Source organism: Lissotriton vulgaris, chromosome 7 (assembly GCF_964263255.1).
Source record: "Lissotriton vulgaris chromosome 7, aLisVul1.2, whole genome shotgun sequence".
Lineage (NCBI taxonomy): Eukaryota > Metazoa > Chordata > Amphibia > Caudata > Salamandridae > Lissotriton > Lissotriton vulgaris.
In genome coordinates this window covers 415,800,058-415,821,933 of record NC_141695.1, presented here as the reverse complement: position 1 = coordinate 415,821,933, position 21,876 = coordinate 415,800,058, and the positions used below count along the sequence as shown (strand labels likewise).

General features: G+C 44.7%; 1 pseudogene; it reads right to left on the bottom strand.

Moving 5' to 3' along the window:
• Positions 1–305: 305 nt before the first annotated feature.
• The window catches only part of LOC147701767 (ski-like protein pseudogene), a 46,228-nt pseudogene continuing 24,657 nt past the window's right edge, over positions 306–21,876 (bottom strand).

Here is a 21,876-nt window from a genome sequence, read left to right as displayed (position 1 = left end):
CGGAGTAGATTTAAACAGATTTCTGAACAAGTATGGTCTGAATAGTTTAAGTTATTATAATTATCTGGTTTTTTTTTTTTTTTTTTTAGAAATCAGGAATAGAAAAAAGGCTAGACAAAATAAATCCTTTTAGTAACTGCAACTGTAAGACAACAGTAAGAGGTGTAAACAAATTGCTAAACAAATAATGAGCTAAACGTACTATAGTTGTCTTATAGAAACAAAAACTGCATAAATAATTTACATCTTGCAGGCCTAAATGAAAAAATGTACATTAATATTTGTTTTTAGATTTGCATTCGGGCTTAGGGAGATGAATTCCAAATCTGTTGCTGTAGTTCCTTTATCATCATACCCAATTTTTGTCTTCCTTCACGTTCTTGTCTAAGTTCATCCTGCAATTCTCGCCTATCTTTTTCTGCTTTATCCAATCTTTGCCGGAGCTCGATCAACTATGCAGCATACTGTGCAGCTAAGTCTTTTTCAAGGCTTGAATCGCAGTTACAGTTTTGCTGTCTCACTCGATCCAGCTTTTGCTCTAACTCCTTCTGCTCCTCTTGAATTCTTCCAATTTGTGTGCATGCTCTGCCTGCAACGTGTCAATCTCATGCTCTAAATTCTGTCGCTTTGTTGTCAGCTCTTTAGTAATTTTGCGACTGCTCAGCAGGTCAACTTCCATCTGAAGTTGCTGTTTCCTTTGCAAAATAGACTTAAGTATTTCTTGTTGCCTGAGGTACGTTTTAACCACTTCTTCCATGATTTGCCCCTTATCATCTTCACAACTGGTGTCAGTGTCAGCAGAATGGCACGAGCTCTCAACTCCACTGCATCGGATTTGTGAGCCATTACAAACAGCAGCGTTCGTTTTTACTTCCACTTTTTCCTGCTCCTCTGATGATAAATATGGATAACAAATGCATCTTTTGTGTTTAATACTTTTTGTCTGTTTATCCATCGGAACTGGAGAAGGCTTATCTGCTTCTGAAACTTTGCTCACTGGTTTTGTAATATCCTTGCATCTTGATACAGAAGACGTCAGGGACACATTTGGGGCCACCACTTTATCATACACATAAAGATATTAGCTGGGGGGCATTACTGAATGCGAGTGCCCTGTTGGGTCATCCTCCTGCTTTTTAACTGGATACCAATGTGGCAGGTGAAAGTCTGGATGAGAGTCCGTTTTACATTGTGGCCTTTTTTGATAGCTTCTAACTAAACTTCTCCTTCATTTCTTCCAGTAAAAGCTTTAGTTCCTTCTCATCTGGCGAACCTATGTATTTGGGGCTCAGGAGGAGGTAACAATACCATTTAGCAGAGTCAAAGCCCCAGTGGCAGGTCCTCTTGTCTGGAGCTCTATGAGAATGCATGACAAACATCTGCGTTGAAAACATCCCATAGCATTCCAAACACTGAATGCATGGTGCAACTGGCTGAGTGTAGAATTAGCAAATAAGCCTTGGCACTTGCCTAAACAATCATGTTCAACTTCAAAGGCACTGCCAGATTCTCTCAGTTGAGCCAAGGCATTTTTTCGCAGGTAGCAGACTCCCATTCTGGGGAAAAGTGTGTGGGCGTAAAAGAGTATTGCATAGCCTTTGAGCATCGGTCAGTGTAATTAAGCCACAAGACGGAGCATTAAAGGGAAGAATTCCCAGGACTTTTAGAATATGAAGCTGATCTGAAGAATACCTTGAGCAGTAGATATATAATTCATCACAGACAATGTTGATTTGCTGGAGCGAGTGGTCTCTGAGAACTGAATTCAACACTTGAGGAAGACACACTCTATTCTCGCCCCCCACCATGAAGCAAGACATTGGCTCCCCCTCCAAAACGGTCTGAGTGAGCTCTGTGGAGCTGTCTGAAGCAACCAGCAAAGGACCAGGAAGAACCTGAGGTGATGGAAGAGGTAAGAAAACTGTAGGTGACATACTCTCCTGGGAATAACGCGCAGAAAAGGCTACAGGTCCCCCCAAGGAGCTCTGGCTGCTTAAATCGAACTGTACCAAAGTGTTCTTCAAACCAGGTTTTACGTTTGATGTTGCAGATTCCGGAGCACTGCCTGGTTTTGCGATTTCTTCAGTTTCTCCTGAAACAATGTCAGAGTCCTCCACAATTTCTTTCTTAATAACTGACAATTTTACTCAAACTTGTATGCTGGTTTGGACATCCGTTTCACTCATCTTCCTTTTGACTGGGGGCCATCATCGTCACTTACACTCAGTTTTTGGGAAGAGCCCCGGTTCAAGGTTTCCACACTCTCCTTGACTTTGAACTGCAAAATGCTTTAGAAGCTTGAAAATAGTTCAATTTTTGACGACTTCTCCCTATATATATATATATATATATATATATATATATATATATATATATATATATATATATTAACATATGTTTAGTTTTCTCAGTTTTGTAACATCGTGTTCTTGGTTTAGTACTGTATTAAAATGTGTCAGTACACAGTCTATTTTCCTACCAACTGTGCACTTTATTTTCTGCAAGAAAATCTAATTTCAGAGCCAATGAAAAGTCTATTTGGGGAGCATATATTCAATGTTATCACAAAACCAATGCTACATGTGACACAGTCGTATCCTGCAGTGAATCACTACCTAAGAAAATACTGTTCTCATGAAATATGGTGCATCTGCAATGTTGATGGTGCATTGATCACTTTACTCTACTTCAACACCAAATGTATTCTGTTCCATCAGTTCAATATGGAACCACATTTTAGGCAGACTCCAAACGCAATGTAAAAGGATTGAGTAAGATTTGCAAAATGTATGAATTTGGCTGTATATTCCAGGAAGCAGTAGAAAAAAAACTACACATATCATTCAATGACTCAGCATTCACGTAGACAGATGTTATTCCTTTGACCTTTTCAACTTTTATTGTGTTGTCCAGCATCCGCTCTGCAGCAAAAGATACACTCAGGCATCACCAAAACTTGTTTCTTCCCCAGGGAGGGTTTTTAGTCAACAAGAACTGAACCACGAACGGGACCCTCTGCCGCCATCGCCCCCTCTTCCTCTTCCATGGCCACCACCTTCCTCCCTGCGTGCACCCTCCTCCTCTTCCTCAGGCCTGCATCGCTCCAGCAACAGACACGGTGACCGCGCAGGGCGCTCTAACGTCAGCACCGTGGCGGCGGCGGCACCCCCATACACAATGTTTTCAATGAATTGCAAATTGAAAACATAAGATGTGCTGTTTCCGTTCACCCACTCAGTCACATGTTAGTACTTCACTCCTTTATTTTCTTCCATCCAAGCATACCAAATTGGAAAATACATTCTTAGCATGTGCCACATTTCATTTTATAACCATGGAAGTGAAGTGATTCCAGAATAAATTTCATGCTATGCCACAACAGGTTTATTTTATACTTGTTCAAAATTTTCGCTTTTGAATTGTTCAGTGACTAAATAAGAGGATATAGAGCATAGTGAAATACTTAATGAGAGGTAATCTATTTTTTAACTCAAAGTGTCTGGGCTCGATTCGAAAAGGTAAACTGAGACGAGAGTCTACGTTTATGACTTTTGGTATTCAAAAAGGCATTTATGAGTAGTAAAGTTTGACTTTTGTCTCAGTTAAACTTAACTTTTGGTCTTAAGTATAACTCAGATCGAAAGTCTATGGTTTTAGTTAAACTTAAGACCAAAACTTAAATTTAACTGGGACAAAAGTCTAACTTTACTACCCGTAAATGCCCTTTATGTATACTGAAAGTCATAAAGTTAGACTTTCATTTTGGTTTATCTTTGTGAATCGGGCCCTCTGATTATAGTTACTTTAAAATGCTTTGGAAGAAAATTAAATAATCAAATCACATTTTTTTTAATACAGTGCTGTTATTCTTTATTTTAAGACTTTTCTTCCACAAAGTCAGTCCTTTTTTTATGCAACGCATATATGGGTAAAGTATAAAAAAAACACCTTGTAACTCTCCTAATCATAATCACATCAAATTCCAATGGACCTATGGGGACAGCAATTTATTGCTACCATGCCATCCAGTAATTTAATTGTTTGCACAGAGCATTATTTACAATTTGTCTTTTTTGTTTTTCTCAATATAGCTGCTCCTGCTGGTCCCGCTGGCCACCAACTAGGCAGGAGACATTGGTCAATTTGCGGCAGCAGAGGCTGGGACGTATCCAGCAAGAGTACTGGTGGCTAATGCTCCTGGAAGAGCAGGAGGAGCAAACAAACACACCTCAGATGGGCCCCAGTGCAGCAATCAGGGCCGGACTGGGAACCGAAACCGGCCCTGGCAAACTGCTCCCTCCCCCCCTGGGGGAGGGTAGTGCAGCTGAGCTGTTTGCGATAGATGGTTTTAGGCCGATTGTGTTACAGGGTCCGATATTGTCGACCCCGGTAACAAAAACGGCCCCCCCTGGGCCCAAAACCAGCCCCCAACCTGTCGGCCCACCGGGAAAACGCCCAGTGCTCGCTATGGCCAGCGCTCGCTATCCTGCTCAGCCTCCCAGCCATCCCATTTCCTAAGCATCTGTCAGCCAACTGCTGTCACCCCCTAACAAACTGACAACAGATGACTGCTGTGTAGTAAGCAAACCTCAGCTAGGCCTACTTAGTGCAAGGGGTTCGCCCTTCTCTGCACGGAGTCTTCAGACCATAGAAAGAAGTTGGCAATGAAACTAGAAAATACAAAAGCAAAGTTTATTAAACCTTTAAAGGTGGTACTACAGTCCACACAACACCCTTCAGTATTGTATAGAGTAGCACACCGAACTAAAGTACATGGCCCCTTTTATACACAATGAGGGAGCTCAAAAGAAGGTGGTACAGAACACAAGAGCAGTTTCATGACCATACAAGGACATATTGGAAGGCACAATCGATAAGTGGGCGGAGTTAACAGTCTTTGGAAACTAGTAAACACATTCCTATCTGGAACTAATTAGTAACAGCCGTAGACCCTACTGAGAATGTCTGGGCATGCTGGAAATGGGGGATGCTAAATATAGCCTGTTGCCGGGCAGACTTCAGGCAAAGTTAACAAGGAGGTAGGACAAAACACATGATGAGCACATGGCGATGTATGGCATACAAAATGGCCGCTACAAAATACAAAATGGAGTCGGTACGTTTGTTACGATAATGGTCAAACACATTATGTCTTCTGCTAATGCTTAACCCAATCGCCGTTGATATACAACAGACAACCGTTTCAGCATTAGCTGAAGACATTCAACTTCCTAGGATAAGCTAGATACCCATCCCTTATATCAATGACCATCATGCCAGTTATCTCTTTATTCAAGTCATTCTGCATTTTAACTTCTGAAACATTTCTTTTGGTCGGTATGCAAGCAGTAATACACATCGAACATATCATCGGACTACACTGGATACATATACAAAAAGTGAAGACTACTGCAATTATTATACATAAAGCAGTCAGTACTTTCCAGCCCCAGGCAGAAATTAGAGTCCAAAGCCACCCTGTAAAAGTCCACGTAACATTTTCTGTATGGAGGTCTGCAGCGATTTTATGAAGTATATTATTCGCTTTTCACACTGATGGTGTGTGATCTGGAATAAACATGCAACAACTACTACCTATAACAAGACATGCACCACCTCTATCTGCTAGCATGAGGTCCAGAACCATTCGGTTCTGTAAAGTCACAATTCTAGCAATTTGTAATTCTTCAGTGAGGTTTCCTAGAGCTGCAGCTGTTTGATCTGTAACAGCTTCTACAACTCTAGTTAATCGTCGCACTTTTCTGCTATTTAAAGCAGCACCCACAAAAAAGAACAATCCTAAATTGAAATCTATATATTGTTGTAGACTAGTATTAGTTTGGTCTACGTTATCAGTATTCAAGGTTCTCTTATATCGATTTACAGTAATATTGTTAAACAATTTAAGATTTTGATGATACAATGGAGGTGCCAGAAACACAGGGGGCCACAAAAATGATATGTAGCAAATTCCTGTCCAACCAGCTGGCAATCAATATTATCCACGATTCCCACACACAAAATAGGTGTTATGCGAAGCTAAAAAGGTACTATTATTTAACCCATCTATATTCAAAACAGTAATACAGTCGCTGATCCCAACAGGGATATGTCCAATGCTCTGTACACATAGTTCTGCTTGTGTTTGAGTAACAGAAATAACAAAATGCAATACGTTGTGCCGTTCAAATCAAAATCACATTGTAGAGAAAAATCTCCTCATTACCTGCCTATATGTCGAAAGGATGGGTATTCAGCTAACTGCCAAGGATCTTCTTGCCTCTTTTCTGGCCAACAGAACCCAGGCAGTCACCATGGGCCTTTTCCAATCAGCGGAACTGTCGTTGCCGTGTGGGGTCCCTCAAGGCTCATCCCTCAGTCCGACACTATTTAATATCTATGTGTCGGACCTTGCTAGTGTCATCAAAGCACACGGGATGAGCCTCACCTCATACGCTGACGACACCCAGCTGGTCTTGGCCATAAAGGGCGATGGACAGGAGGTAGCAGAAAGAATCCAAAGGGGGATGATTGCTATCGGTGAGTGGATGGCAAGAAATTGCCTGAAGCTCAATTCCGATAAAACGGAAGTGGTCATCTTTGGTAACCTTCAGCCAGCCTGGTCGGCAGCTTGGTGGCCATCGGTTCTTGGTGTCCCTCCTACCCCCACCGCTAAGGTTAGAAACCTAGGAGTGACATTTGATGACAAGCTATGTTTCATGGCCCATGCAAACAAGGTGGCAGCTAACGCCCATTTTAAGCTCAAAGTAATAAAAAAGATCATTCCTTACTTACCAGATTCAGCAGCCAAGACGTTAGTCACCTCCTTGGTCCTGACATCGTTGGACTACTGCAACGGTCTTCTGCTTAATGCACAAAGCAGAGTCACGAAAAAGCTTCAGACTGTGCAGAACGCAGCGGCACGCGTGCTATCCAAAAAACCCAAGTTTACTCCCATCTCGGACACCCTGAAAGATTACCACTGGCTAACCATTATAGGGCTAAATAGGGCTAAATTCAAAGCATTATGCATAGTTTATAAGACCCTGCAAGATCAAGGACCGCGCTTCCTCAAAAAACTACTAATTCCTTATAACCCGTCTAGAACACTTCGGTCCTCCTCACTGAACCAACTTGTGGTTCAACGAAGTAGAACAGTCTCATGGGGTGATCGCCGCTTTTCTATCGCAGCCCCTAAAATCTGGAACTCCTTACCGAACCACATTAAAATAAGTTCCACGCTCCTCCAGTTCAGAAAGAAACTGAAGACGTGGTTATTCAACCAGTAAACCCAGATACCAATCTGCTGATCAGGGATACACAGCATTGCATACCAGCGCCGAGACGCCTACGGGTATTTGCACGCGCTCTATAAATATCATTAAATAAATAAATAAATATATGTGTTGCAACGCATATATTACACTTACACATACACATTATTGACTAGTCATACCAATACCAAAATTGCCACAGCAAGCGTATTCTAAAACTGCCTTGCCAATCCCAGGCTTCCAAAACCCACAGCAAGTACCGTACAATGGTTCTTACCAATCACAGGGCGTCCACATTCCGACTGCCAAGTTCTAAATTCGACCAAACGGCCACTGCACGGCAAGCAAACAAAAGAGATTTTAGTTGAGGACTGTCACCACCTGGATGGTCAGATCGGAAAGAAAGGAAAAAAACACCTTGGATGCCAAGACTCGGGTCTCTTCTGGCATCCGATCACGTCCGCAGCGAGATTCCAATCCTTCGTCACGACCACTCATTCGGGCATCCGAGTCGCCGATGAGCTCCACGTGTCGGGAGCCAATTTGTAGTAAGCAAACCTCAGCTAGGCCTACTTAGTGCACGGGGTTCGCCCTTCTCTGCACGGAGTCCTCAGACCATAGAAAGAAGTTGGCAATGAAACTGGAAAATACAAAAGCAAAGTTTATTAAACCTTTAAAGGTGGTACTACAGTCCACACAACACCCTTCAGTATTGTATATAGTAGCACACCGAACTAAAGCACATGGCCCCTTTTGTACACAATGAGGGGGCTTAAAAGAAGGCGGTACAGAACACAAGAGCAGTTTCATGACCATACAAGGACATATTGGAAGGCACAATCGATAAGTGGGCGGAGTTAACAGTCTTCGGAAACTAGTAAACACATTCCTATCTGGAACTAATTAGTAACAGCCGTAGACCCTACTGAGCATGTCTGGGCATGCTGGAAATGGGGGATGCTAAATATAGCCTGTTGCCGGGCAGACTTCAGGCGCAGTTAACAGGAAGGTAGGACAAAACACATGATGAGCACATGGCGATGTATGGCATACAAAATGGCCGCTACAAAATACAAAATGGAGCTGGTACGTTTGATACGATAATGGTCAAACACAGTATATCTTCTGCTAATGCCGTTGATTTACAACAGCTGTGCCAAATCCTGCAGCGGATAGACACCATTGGAGGTCGGCTTACCATGATGGAGTGGAGCCTGGACCAGCTCTAAACTGACATTCATAATTCCCTCTTCTAGCTCTTTTTTAATTTTTAGGTTTGGTAAGAGGGACTTGTTTGCTCGGGCTGGGTGGAGAGCGTGGGGAGGAAGTTGGGAATGGAGTGACTTTTTCCTTGGACATTTTGAGTTTTGGGACTTTGGGGCTTGGGTTATTTGGGGAGTGAGGGGGTGTGTGAGAAGCAGGCTTGGTATATCATGTCCATGAATGAAGTGGGTAATGTTCACCAGTCTAGACAACCCTTTTAGTGATTTAAGAGGTCACAGGCAGCCTTAGAAAATTAGGAAAGTGGTAGCAGTGGAGAACAGCCTTTAGGCTTAGTCTTGAAGTAGGAGTGTGAAGCAGCTTGTTTCACCAGAATGCACTCTTATAGTAAAGATTAAATTAAAAGGAATCACACAAAGTATGTATAAAAATATGTATTTATTATCGGACACTCTCTTGTACATCAGAGCATATCCTACACAGAGGTAGACAGAAAGCACACACAATACTTTAGCAAAGAAATCACAGTAAATAGCATTAATACACAGATGGCCCTGGGAGGGACCAAACCATATACTAAAGAAGTGCCACCATCTACTTCGAGGCGAGGAGAAGACCTTTTCCATGCAAGAATACTGCTGTTTCCATCCCTTCTCAGATAGACCTGTAACAGAGGGAGCCAGGCCTGACAGCAGGTTTGGCTTAATCACTGGACCTACTGTAGCGCTGACTCCACTCCTCCATCATTATCCACAGCCGCTCATTGTGTGCTGCTGTTCCTGAGCCTTATTCCCGTTGGGTGCGAAAGGAGGACGTTGTGGGATTCCTGTACAATTGCCAGCGCTTGCTGCCTTGTGCGAGTGGTGAAAGGGGAGAGTTACCTGACAGCTCTAGACGCCGAGGGACTGCGAGGTCCAGCAGGCTCTCTGCTACACAGCTGCTGCCTCTTCGCTCGGCGCTCCCGCCCCCCACCTGCAGTGATTTATTCTTGCTTCCAATCCCGCGACGCGGGACGCGCGCGGGACATAGCCCGGGCCAAGGGCGAGCCCGTTTGTGCCCGTTAGAGACCGTTATAGACTGGGCTGGGCCACCCCCCTAACACCCATATTCCAAAATCTTCAATATTGTTTTCGAGGTCCTAAGTATATACATATATCTCATTTACCCCTTCATTGTAAGTAAGACCATACAGCAAACTTTATTATGTATATACGAGGTAGTAGAAGTAAAACTGCCGCAAAGGAGGGACAAATTACAGGTCCTATAGATAATTTTATCACTAGAGCAAACACCTTCATAGACCAAAGTATCTCTCTGATAGAACGTAGAGTCTCCCAAGATTTAGCTAATGCTAAAAGGTCTTCTATGGTACATCTGGCGGATGCACGAACGCCAGAGCAACGTAGTGACTTTGGACCAAGTGAAACCTGTGGCCAAAGGCTTAGCCTCCCTACCACGGTGGATCTATCGGTCTCACAGCTCTCTGACTCACAACTATCATTGGATCTAGAAAAAAAAACAGATCTAGTGATTGAAACTACCCCTGAGGAAATTAGACAGTCAAGAGGGAGGAGGGAGGGTGCAATAAGTAAGAAAAAACCTATAGCCTTGAATAATCAAAAGTCTAAGAAAACACACAAAATTCTCAATAAGACAGGAGAAAATCGAACCACTATACAACAGAAAAGAGACCGGGAAATTCCCAATGTGATTGTTCATCAGGCACTAACTGATACTCTGGCCCCTACTACTGGGGAAACTATAACACACCTTCTATTAGATAAGGAGGTAGACGTTAACATCGGCCCGAGCGACCAACTAATAACCAAAATTGGTGACCTTCTCAAACACCTACTCAAACCATTAAAATTAAGACTGGGACAAATAGAAAAAGCATTAGCTGACTTGACAACTCCTGCAAAAACTAAAACGAACCAACTGGGACAAAAAATAGGGGGAGCCAAGCAGCCTCCCGCAACCTCAAATGCTCAAAACAAACAACCTATTCCATCCGTAACTAAACCAGTCCAACTGTTAGCGACCAAAAAAAAGACATTAGATAACACCCTAAGTAATACCCCGAACAACACTACTAACACTAAATTGGCACATAATAACACAGATCTAAAAACACCTGCCACACAGTTGAATAAAGGGTGGGATAAAGGACCTTATAATGGAAGACTCTCTGTCAACCTCCCACCGGAGGCTAGTCCTTTTACAGTCGTAATGACCGGCGTACCTGAACTGAGAGACCAAACTAATGAAGCAACCTGGTCGTTAAAGAATAAGGTCCAACATTGGTTAAATTTAAATCGCCCACCTCCTCCTTACTGTTCACCTAAGATCTTAATGGTAAGAAGAGCCCCTTGGGTAGGACATGGAAAAAAAACGATACAAGGTGATTGTGTTCTTATCACCTTTGATGATCCCAGATTAGTTGATCACATCTGTGCATGGGATTACCAGACCTCAACCGGGGCTATAGGAACAAAACGCCTCTCCTTTTTTTACCCCTCGAGAAATCAAAATGGATATCATCATGATGGAGCCCTCAACATCGGGGTAGAGAAAGGGACGACTGGGGAGGGCCTTACTATAGGGATACATATAGAGAGCCACTACCCTGGGAGGGTTGGAATGGCATCCCAATGTCGAACAGATACAGTGGCCTTGAGTTAGTTGACTGACCACCACAGGATAAAAAACATCTCAGCCCCCCAAAAAAAGGGATTTAGAGTGTAATAGTGGATCACAAATACCTAAGCTCCCAACCAGAGACTCCCAAGCTCTAAGCGTTATGTCATGGAACATTGCCGGTCTCCGCCCCAAGATTGAGGACGGTACCGCCATAAGTTTCCTAGACAAGCACTAAATTGTTTGTCTCCAAGAGACTTGGTCATCAACGGAACTCCATCTTTTGGGTTTCTGGACGTTATTTTCTCCAGCTGTAGTTGGGAACATGGGCAGAGCAAAGGGGGGATTAACAATTTATATAGCAAATACTGTCCAAATAAAAATAACTACTCTTGAATTGGACACTCATTTTCAGCTTCTCTCCTTCTCTCTACCGAAAAATGAGACTATTGTACTCATTAACTCCTATAATAACTTGGAGGCAGGAGAATTTACGGGACTACTTTCAAACCTAAATGAAAAACTCTCCTACCTCAGACAGACGAAAGGAGGGAAAGGTGCTGTCTTCTTTTTATGGGGAGGGGACTTTAATCTGCACCCTTGCTTAAATAAAAACTGTATTGAAATGATTGAGGATCAGGACACTCCCCCCATTCACTTTTGCCATACTAAATCAGGCATAGCCATGAATGATCTTATGTCTGACCTGGTACTTACAATAGCTAACAACCTAAACCCAAAAACAAGAAACCCAGAGTCGACCTATTCTTGGAGAGGCTACCAGACCACTGTTGATTATGTCCTTACATCAGATGGGTTGTCAAATAAGATTAAACATGTTGAGACCCTAGCAAATACATTAAGTGACCACCTTGCCATAAGGATAGAGCTCGATTTATTATACCAACAATTTCTTGAGACGACGATAGCCCAAGTCTTGAACCAGAATAACTTGCAATCGGCGCAGGTAAACGGGTATACCCTAAAATGGGGGAAAATAGACCCTGGACAAATTACAGAGAAAGTGATTAAAGCAGCATACCCCCACATTATAAAATGTCTTGACTTAACTGCAACAGAGGAGGAAGTTATAATTAACTTCCGCAAATTCTAACTGTCATTAAGGGCCTTTTGACAAAAACACCGAAGGTAGAAACTCTAAATAAAAGAGGTTGGTTTGACCACAGTTGTACCTCGGCACATACTTAGCTCAAATTAGCCTTGAACAATGATAATAGAGACCCACGGGTAATAGCAAGACTCAGAAAGGAGTATCTCTCTGCTCGAAAGCAGAGAAAAGCCGAATTGAAGCAGACCCTCTAGGATGAACTACATAAAAGTGCCCTACAAAAAAACTGTGAGGCTTTTTGGCGAGTAGTAAAATCCCCTTTTCTAGCTGACGATAACCTCCCAAAATTAGAAGTAGTTATAGAAGAAGGAGCCTGGATCTCTCACTTATCAAAAATATTCAGGAAACAGACATCATCTGAGAGTGAAGAAATAATTCAACCAGTTGTTGACTACCCCATTCAAATAGAATTTGACATTTCTGAAGTCCTTATGGCCATAAATTTAAGTAAAAACGGAAAAGCTCCGGGCCCTGATGGAGTCCCGGTGGACATTTTCAAACACAATCCTATATTGACCAGGGTGTGTACGGCAGCTGCAAAAATAGGGCTCCTGGAATCTTGGACCAAGTCTATCATGGTCCCGATCTTCAAAAAAGGAGATCGTCAAGACCCTACCTGCTATCGACCAATCTCATTATTGGATTCAGTGGGTAAGGTAGCCGGTAGGGTCATACTTGAACGTCTCCAACAATGGGCAGAGGATAGGGGAATATTGTCAGATCTACAATTTGGCTTTCGGGAGGGGTTTGGCACCGTGGAGCAGGCTCTTAATCTGTCAATGATTGTAGGTTAATATGTCCATGCAAAAAAGGATAAACTCTACATGGTGTATGTTGACCTCTCCGCAGCCTTTGATTGCGTGTCCCATACCAAGCTATGGCTAGTTCTATCACAAATGGGCGTGGACCCCCCTCTCCTAGACTTTTTAAGGGAACTATATTCTAAGGCCTCAGCAAAAGTACGCTATGGTGTTGGGGGCGAGTTGACCGCGTTGTTTGGAGTAGAGCGTGGAGTAAGGCAGGGCTGCGTCTTGGCCCCCTTCCTATGTTCCTTATCTACAAACGGTCTGGAGTCGGAACTTTTGAGGGGGGCTCAAGACCTCCCCCAAGTAAAATCATGCCCTATTCCCGCTCTGCTTTATGCGGACGACGCTGTCATCTTGGCCCATACTCCACGAAAACTCCAAAAAGCGTTAACTAGGTATGCGGCTTTCATGGGTAGCCTTGACCTCCATATCAATATCAAGAAGACCTTTGTAATGGTGGCAGGCAAAGGGAAAAAAGGGTTCAGAAACATATCCCTTAATAATCAAAATCTTGAAACTACGGCCCAGTACCCCTACCTAGGGATCACAATAGACAACAAATTAAATTGGAAAGCGTCTGTTGAAGCTAGAAAACATTCCCTTAAGCGCGCAATAGCTGCATTAATGGCCTTTTCACAAAAACTAGGTAAACGATCCCCTGTGGAAATGCTAAACATCTACAATGCAAAATGCCGAGCAGTAGCTCTGTATGGAGCTGGGGTTTGGGGGCATGTCGATGTCAGCTCTTTACAGGTGGCAGAAAACTCCTTCCTAAGATTTCTTCTGGTTTCACCGAGGCGAATTTCTATATGCGCATCCCATATTGAATTAGGTATACCTTACATTGAGGATCTGGCTAAAATCCAACCTCTTCTATTATGGAGGCGTATCTGGACCTCAGAAAAAAATATTCTAACTAGAGGAATTATGGTGGATTCTATGGCACTAGATCATTCAGGATATATAAAATGGCTTGCCTATATTAGAAGCTTCTTTATAGATCTAGGCCTAGAGGATTATTATACAACACCGGAAAAAATCACTGAAATATCCAAGAAGGAGTTAAAAGAAATGGCCCTGAACCATTTAGATGGAATAAGACTCGCAAGTGAAATAGGGAAATCCTCTGTTCACCACGCAATTATGGTTCAACTTGTCCCCACTATTCAGCCTTACCTAACGCTGGAAATTGGCATCTTTGATCGTTTCCTGCTAACCAGATTTAGACAAAATCCTTTCCATCGGTTAGTAGCCTTCCCAACGAGAAACACTTGGGAACAAACGTTAGGTCACTGCCCTTGCGATGATATATCTGTACAGACCACCATACATACAGTATTGTTTTGTAAATATTATCAAGCTCATCGTAAAATTTGGCGGGTACGACTGCTGAAATCATGGGACTTAAGACAGTGTCGCCCTGCCATGCTGCGCCTTCAACTTTTGGACTCCGAAATTACCTGCTACCACATGGTTCATTTTTTAAAATGTATTTTTAAACATAGAAATAATCTGTGAGGAAAAAATGTTTTAATCATAATGAACTGAATCAAATGGAAAAAGATTTGATCTCTTTTTAAGAAACACCTCTCAAATTTGCACTGGAAAAATGTCTTTATTGTAAATATTTTTTATTTTTTATTTTATGGTATAATGTGTACAAAAATGCTTTTATGGATTTCTATTACGAAATGCTGAATAAAGAAATGTACTACTACTAAAGAAGTGGCATAAGAACCATAACTTGAGTCACAACAATGTTGAGAGGATGTAGAATTGCTGAGGGCCCATAGAACCACCCAAGTTATCTAGATAGGGACCCCACGGAGAACATGCGTAGTGTGTGAACATGTTGGCATGCTCCATACAAGTCTATGTGCAGTTGGAATTTGAAAGATTATAAACCCTTATCAGTGGACTCTGAAGAAGCCTTGTGCAAAATAGAAGGACAGAGAGCCACTGCACCCATTGATACGTGGTACCCAAGAACCCTACCCCAGGGAAGCCGGATGCATAGGTGTTAAGTGGCATCGGAAACCGCCGTTGAACCCAATAGAGGACTTTAGGAAAGTGCCGCTGCTGGAAGAGGAGAAAGTGTCTGGAGGAATCCAAACCTGGATTTTTGTGAGGAGTACCTAAAAGCAGAGGGGACAGAGTCTATGGGCCCGGTGTAGGTGGCTAAATACCAGTCGGTAACGGTGAAATGCAGTAAATTTCACCATTACCGACTAGTATTTAGCCATTCCTGATGTAGGCAAGGAATCGGTAATAAGTAATCGGTAATAAGAAATCAGTAAATACCGATTCCTTAATACGGATTACTTATTGCCCTTGCATTTAAGGAATCCGTAATACCGATTGCTTAAATGCAAAGTAGAAAGCACATAAAAGATTGCTTTTGGGCCTTAAGAAATCGGTAATTACCACCAACTTCAAGCTAGTGATAAGTACCGAATTCCTTTCAAAAAGCACTTTCTTGCTTTTTTAGAAGTGCCATGTGGCACACATTCACTCATGCACTTTTCAGGGGTGAAACAGGGTGTTCTTTGGACACCCTGACACACTTGAAACACCTCCCTGTATTTTACAGAATCTGTAATACTAAATGTCTTCACATGCATTCCAATGGGCCTCCAAGCCCATAGGAATGAATGGGTAGGTATTCCTTAATACTGAATCTCAATTGCCGATTTGGTAATAAGGAATATTAAGAAATCGGCATTTCACAATTACCTACATCAGGCCCTATATCACTCAAGGATTACCATGAGACTTGGACGACAAATGCTCTCCGATGTCGGGTGCTTCAGGAAGGATAACAGTGACCTTGACTCTGCAGCTGCGACGACCAGGTGACGTTGAGGACAAACAAGACTCAGATGCGAGCTCTCCCGCGAAGGATGTTGATTGCTGAGGGGTCGGTATCCGATGAACACCAACAAACCATGGCAAATGAAAACCATGCATGAAATCAAGAAGTTGCATGGTTGGGACCATAAAGGTCCAGGAAACTCACCACAAGCAGGGAAGACAGTGCAGACCCGAGCCCAAGGAAAAAAAGGTGACCCTCTAATGGACCAACAGGCTGGCGGCACAGGAGTCATGAGAGGTCCTTGAGCAGCTCACCAATGGGAGAAGGCCACGATGCCCACAAGGCGGTGTGGCTGAATATCTTGGTGGAAGAAGTTGCTGGAGGTTGGGGATACTTGGTGCCTAATGCACTTGTTGAACAGTTGCCAAAAAGCATATGCACTTTCAAAAGTATGCGGTGCACATGGGTTTGGTTAAGGCAGCCCCCACAAGGGATTCTGACCACAGACTTGGTGAGAGGGCAGCTCGGTCCTCAGGAGATGTACATAACTACCTTTGGAGTTCGCAGGAGATCAGGATCAGCAGACAAGTCAGCAGTGTTGAGGTGCCTGGGAATGCAGAGAAGTGACTGCTTCACTTCAAGGGAGATTATCTTCAAGAGTCTTGGATGCTCCACAGGTGTTTCCCGGATCCTGTATGGTGCATAGGCACAGACGATGCAAGAGACTGAAAAGGGGATGAAGTCAGGTCCAAATGAAGTCCAGCGAAGACCAGAGTGCCCAGATGTTAGAATTGCTGTGGTTGCAGTTCTGGCATTTGTCCACGATGAATCTAGGGTCCTACAGTCTGGTAAGCCCTTAAGTATACAAAGGAAAGGGTTGGAAAGATTCAGGTGACCCTACAAGGAGAAGGTCTGGACAGGGGGGAGGTTACTTCCATTTCCTTTGTCCAGTTTTGCGCCAGAGTGGGAGACAACGGCTCCCAGGACTGGTTTGAACTAGACTATGCACAGCAACACCAAATGTGCCCCTGATTCAGACTTTCAGAATCCGGCAAGCGCACCCACCCAGCCCTAACACACATAGGGCCGGATGTAGGTGGCCATTTACCAACCGGTAACGGCCGATTTTGGCCGTTACCGACCGGTAAATGGTCATTCCTGATGTAGGTGCTCTATTTTACCGATTTGGTAAATTTACCGAATCGGTAAATTTACCGAATCGGTAAAATACCAAATCGGTATTTTTACGGATTTGATAAATTGGAGATGTAGGTGGGACTCTTCTGAGTCCCACAGGCCTTACCGAATCAGTATTTTACCACCCAATCCAATTGGGGGGTAAAATACCGAATCCCGTTGTGCATGCACATGTGTGCATGTACACCTGTGCCATGTGACAGGCAGACATGCCCTTTGGGCATGTCTGTGTGCCACATGTCACACATGCCTGAATTCGGGGTGCTAGAGGGTGTCAAAGTGACACCCCCTGCACCCTTGCAAAAAGCAGTATTTACCGAATCGGTAAATACCGATTCGGTAATGACCATTGATTCCTATGGGCTTCAATGCCAATAGGAATCAATGGGCATTACCGATTCGGTATTTACAGAATCGGTAAATACCGAATCTTAACGATTTGGTATTTACCGATTCTGAATTACCTACATTTCCCCCCCTTTAATTTACCACTTCTTCAATACCGAATAGGTATGATTCGGTATTTCAGAAGTGGTAAATTAGAATTACCTACATCGGGACCTTAATCCAGTCTGGAAGGTAGTCAAACCTCTCTGTGGCAGGATGCCTATTGTTCTGCTTTCCCCTGCTCAAGCTTCGCTCAGCAGCTGAAGGGCAGAAATGTGTCTATTGTCAGCAGCAACCATTTGGTGCTGTGCAGGACTAGAAGGCTGGTGCCGTTAAGACCCGCAAGCCTAACAGAGGGCTCTTCCAGTGCTTAGATTCATACCTCCCACACCGTTTATATATTTATTTCATTTATAAAGTGCCCTGTCACCTAGCAGACATCCTGGCGCTAGGATTCCCAGAGTACAGTTTATAAGTGTGCCCGGAGGCTTACAGCCGAGTTAGACTTTGGGGAACAGCCAGGTTTTTAGTCTCAACTCCAATGGTAGTCCATTCCAAAGTCTAGTAGCTGCTACGCCAAAGGTTCTGCCACCTGATTTTACTTTCCTAACTTTCGATATTTTCAAGTCTAGCAGACGAGGAGCAGAGGCTTCTTCCTGGAATGTACCATTCAAACTTTCTCCTCATAGAAACAGGTCTGGACCCAATCAATCAATCGGGAACATTTATAGAGCGCACTACTCACCCACGAGGGTCTCAAGGGGCTGGGAGGGGGTGTGCCGCTACTGCTCGAAAAGCCAGGTCTTGAGGTGCTTCCTGAAGGAGAGATGGTCCTGGGTCAGTCGTAGGTGGGTGGGGAGGGTGTTCCACGTCTTGGCCGCCAGGTAGGTGAAAGATCTTCCTCCAATGGTGGTTCTGCGGATCCATGGGACCGTAGCGAGGGCAAGGCTGGTGGAGCGGAGCTGGCGGAAAGGTGTGTGGAACGTAAGGCGGTTGTTGAGGTATTCGGGGCCCATGTCGTGGAGAGTCTTGTGTGCATGGGTGAGGAGTCTGAACGTGATACTCTTGCTGACGGGGAGCCAGTGCAGTTCTGTCAGGTGGGCAGAGATGTGGCTGTGTCTGGATTGTCCAGGACGAGTCGTGCAGATGTGTTCTGTATGCTCTGGAGTCTTTTCTGTAGTTTGGCAGTGGTCTCAGCGTAAAGGGCGTTCCCGTAGTCCAGTCGGCTGGTGACGAGGGCCTGGGTGATCGTCTTCCTAGTTCCAATGGCGATCCAACGGAAGATCTTACGGAGCATGCAGAGGGTGTTGAAGCAGGAAGATGTAACGGCGTTGACTTGCCTGGTCATCGTGAGGGAGGAGTCAAGGATAAATCCCAGGTTGCGTGCATGGTCCGTGGGCTTGGGGTTGGTGCCCAGTGCAGGGAGCCACCAGAAGTCGTCCCAGGCTGAGGTTGGTGGGCCGAGGATGAGGACTTCCGTCTTGTCTGAGTGTAGTTTCAGACGGCTGAGCTTCATCCATTCCGCGATGTCTTTCATTCCTTCCTGCAAGCTGGCTTTGGAGGTGGCGGGGTCGTTGGTGAGGGAGAGGATCAGTTGGGTGTCGTCGGCGTAGGAGATGATGTTGAGGTTGTGTTTGCGTTCAATGGCTGCGAGGGGGCTCATGTAGACATTGAAGAGGGTGGGCTGAGCGAGGAGCCTTGGGGTACACCGGAGATAATCTTGGTGGCCGCTGCGCGGAAGGGCGGGAGAGGGACTCTTTGGGTTCTGTCGGAGAGGAAGGAGGTGATCCATTCCAGGGCCTTTCCATGGATCCCGGTGTGGTGGAGGCGGGTTGTCAGGGTGCGGTGGCAGACCGTGTTGAAAACAGCCGATAGGTCGAGGAGGATGAGGGCGGCAGTTTCCCCTTTGTCAAGCAGGGTCCTAATGTCGTTGGTGGCTTCGATGAGGGCGGTCTCGGTGCTGTGGTTCACTCTGAATCTGGACTGTGATGGGTTGAGGGAGCCGATTATCTCGAGGAAGGCGGTCAGCTGAATGTTGACGGTTTTCTCGATGACTTTTGCGGGGAAGGGGAGGAGCGAGATGGGGCGGAAGTTTTTGAGGTCTGTGGGGTCTGCGGTGGGTTTCTTCAGGAGGGTGCTGATCTCCGCATGCTTCCAGCTCTCCGGGAAGTTGGCAGATGCAAAGGAGTTGTTAATGATGTCCCGGAGTTGGGGTTTGATGATGGAGTCAGCTTTGTTGACGATGTGGTGTGGGCAGGGGTTGGCTGGGGAGCCTGAGTGGATGGTGGTCATCATGAGTGTGGTGTCTTCTGTGCTGACGGGGGTCCAGGTGCAGAGGGTGGTGGTGGGGGGCGATGGTTAGGTGGTTGGGTATGTGGTATGAGCGCCAAAGCTGTCGTGCATATCGCCGATCTTGCGGTGGAAGAACGGGGCGAGTGAGTCGCAGAGGTCTTGCGATGGCATGATGTCGTTGTTGCTGGCGTTGGGGTTGGAGAGCTCTTTAACGATGCTGAAGAGTTCCTTGCTGTTGTGGGTGTTATTGTCCAGTCGTTCTCTGAAAGATGACCTTTTAGTGGTGCAGATCAGCTGGTGGTGTTTGCGGATGGCATTCTTGAGGGCTGTCATGTTTTCCGTTGACTGGTCATGGCGCCAGGCTTTCTCGAGGGCACAGCAGGATTTCTTGGAGTCTTTGAGGTCGCTGGTGAACCATGAGACTTTCTTGCTGTCGGGGTTGTTTGGAGGGTTCTTCAGTGGTGCAAGGGCATCGGCGCAGTCGGTGATCCACTGTGTGAGGTTTGAACATTAGACAGAGAGACTAAAACTGGATTCTCTGTCTCAACAGGAGCCAATGCAGCTCCGCCAAAGCCGCAGAGGAAGAGGAACCTCTGGGCCATCCTAAGGCTAGCTTGGCTGCTGTTGACTGAATCCTCTGAAGTCTATCCAGACGATATTTAGAGGACTCTAACAACAGCGCATTACAATATTCTAATCTTCCTAAAATGGTACTTTGTACCACTAGCGCTGGCACATGAGAAGGCAGCAGGGGGAACATTTTCAGCAAAGTTCCAATAATGGCGAAACAGCTTCCCGCCATTTTGGTAACCTAAGCCTCCATTGTGAGTTTGTTGTTAAACATAAGGCCCAAATTACGGACCTTCTCCATCGGCCTCATTGCAGTCGATGTATCTATGAGCCAGAAGTTTCCAGGCAACACAGAAGGAACCTTACCCACTGAGCAGTAAAGCACCTCGGTCTTTCCAGCATGAAACTGCAGAGAGTTGTCCCTCAACCAATGAACTGTGGCACACAGGAAGCCATGAACCACTTCTAAAGATGTCGACTGATCTCCCTCTGAGGAGAAAATCAGCTGTGTGTCATCTGCATAGTTTACGATGTTGATATTAGGCTCTTTAATGACTACAATCAGAGGTTTCATATAAATATTAAATAAAATTGGGCTAATTGCTTAGCCCTGAGGCGTGCCATGCATGATGTTGGTAAAGGCAGATTGGTAAGGGGGGAGGGGCACTGCTTGTCTCCTGTCTGAAAGAAAGGACTGAAACCAGCTCAGAGCACAGCCCATCACCCCCACCTCCCTCAGCCTTCTTAACAGGATCACATGGTTAACCGTATCAAATGAGGCAGACAGGTCGAGAAGGATAAGAACTGCTACTTGACCCCTGTCTGTCCACATCCGAAGCTCGTCCATCATGGTCACCAAAGCTGTCTCTGTGCCATGGACAGGCAAAAAGCCAAACTGTACATCCTCAAGGAGATTATTCCATTCCAGATGTTTTGAGAGAGAAGCACTGACCACTTGTTCGACAATTTTGGCCGGAAAAGGCAAAAGGGAGATTGGCCTATAGTTTTTGGGGTAGGCCGGGTCCAGAGTGGGCTTCTTTAAAAGAGGTGTTGCCAGTGCCTGTTTCCAGTGGGACGGGACCACTCCATTAAAAAGAGATTGGTTACAAAGTAACCAAAGTGTAGAAAACAGCTCTGCCTCAAACTCATTCCAGATTTTGTTTGGCAGCTGATCCAGAGTGGATACCTAGGGCTACCCTACTAAAATTCTCCACAGTCAGTGGCACAAATTCTGTTAAATTATTGATAGCCAAACTCTCTAAGCTATGGCATGGGGGTAGGATTTCAACATGTTGGATACCAAACATGTCAGCATTTGTTACAGCCAATCTCGAGATAGTCATCATGCGGTCACGCAATGCCCCTCTATAGGGTATATGCCTGCTTCACTGACAACCCGGTAAAATGGAACCCATACACTGCAGAGGCGTCTAAGTATGGCGAAATTTGCGAATTCGCATTCTGCGAATTCGTGCAAAAGCAAACTCGCAATTCGCAAAATCCACGAATTCGTGCAAAATTTGCGAATTTGTTTTTTTCCGTGTTCGCAAG